Source organism: Cyprinus carpio, unplaced genomic scaffold (assembly GCF_018340385.1).
Source record: "Cyprinus carpio isolate SPL01 unplaced genomic scaffold, ASM1834038v1 S000006635, whole genome shotgun sequence".
NCBI lineage: Eukaryota > Metazoa > Chordata > Actinopteri > Cypriniformes > Cyprinidae > Cyprinus > Cyprinus carpio.
In genome coordinates, this window is record NW_024879264.1 from 384,299 (window position 1) to 385,794 (window position 1,496).

Below are 1,496 nucleotides of genomic sequence, written 5' to 3' on the forward strand. Positions count from 1 at the left end.
TTAAACTAAACTGGCATAAATCTGAAAAATGCCACATATGCAACATGGAACAAGCATGTTCCATAATTGTTGATAAATAATTTTCTGAAATAAATNATTAAAATGGACCCCTGATTTCTTAACCCTTAATCACTGTGTGGGGTCATTCTGACTTTTCCTTCATTTTTTAAAAGTGTTACCTTCATCTCAGGGGCATGAAACTCTGTGACTTTTCCTAAATAATCTATCTAAACATGCACAAAAAAACTGGGCTTGATTTGACCACACAAAAAAAATGAAAAAAAAATTACCGTTTAAGGTGTTTGGGGTCAAAATGACCACACATTGAAAATGAATGTGAAAATGAAAAAAATGACTTTTTTAAATTTTGTTTGGCAAGAAAATAAAAGTAAATCCATTATAAATCTGAAATTTTCTACATATAAACCAAGGTCTGGTCCTAGTGTAATGTCTGAAAAATGACACAGACAAGCAGGGACGACTGGGGCTAAAAATGGCCCTGACTTTTGACTCAGGGCCCGGCCCAAAAGCAACGGGCACGCGAAATGCGACAACAACAATAACGCCTGGCATGAGTGTCAAATGACTTTAATTGTGGCTCATGATACTATACCATCCAAATTATAGTAATAGCACTGATGTTGACTAGATGTTGAGCTGGAGGTGTCTTTCTTCGCTCTCTTTGGTCTAAGCCTTCAAACCTGAATAAACAAATGATGGAATGGATTTAAAAAAAACAAACAAAACAAAAAACAGGTTTAAGATAGCATGGAATAGATTATATAATATGCTGTTATAACAGCTGTATTATACACCTATTACATGCTGTCTTAAAATGAATTTATTACTTAATAATCTTATTTAATTTATGCAGTATATTAATCTTTTACTGCACAAATAATAATACCACATCAAAATGAAAATACACCATTACAAATGTAACTTCTGTATTCAAAATCTTCAAAGTTTGTAAGCATTAACTGTAACGTTACCAACATTTTTAAATGTAAAAAAGCACAACATATTTCTTTCTTAATATTAGCTACTGCATGTGGCATTTTACAGCAAAAATGTTGAAGTTTCTTATGTGTTTTAGACTACTGTAATCATTAAAAATGTAGCAACCTGAGTAGATCACTTCCTAACATCATTCCTAGCAAGTAACTCTCTTTCTCCTCTCATGTTCCATACTTACTTGCCCTGGATCTGCTCTGTGGAACCAGCTCATCTTTCTGTCCCTCATCATCATCACTGGGGGCATGTTGCTGTTGTATAGCTGTTGGCTCACTTCTTCACTGCTGCTAATATTTAACTGCGGCTGTTGCTGACGTTGCTAAATATTTCCAGGTTATGTTTGCGGACATGGTTATCAGCGGCTTCCTTAGCACCAAAACCAATTCCGCATTGCGCAGCTTCCCTCTCGCCATGCTAAGCAATCTCACCTTTTATTTCCGCTTTGTTAACTCGCTGGCGCGGTTCTGCATACCTGTGTTTGT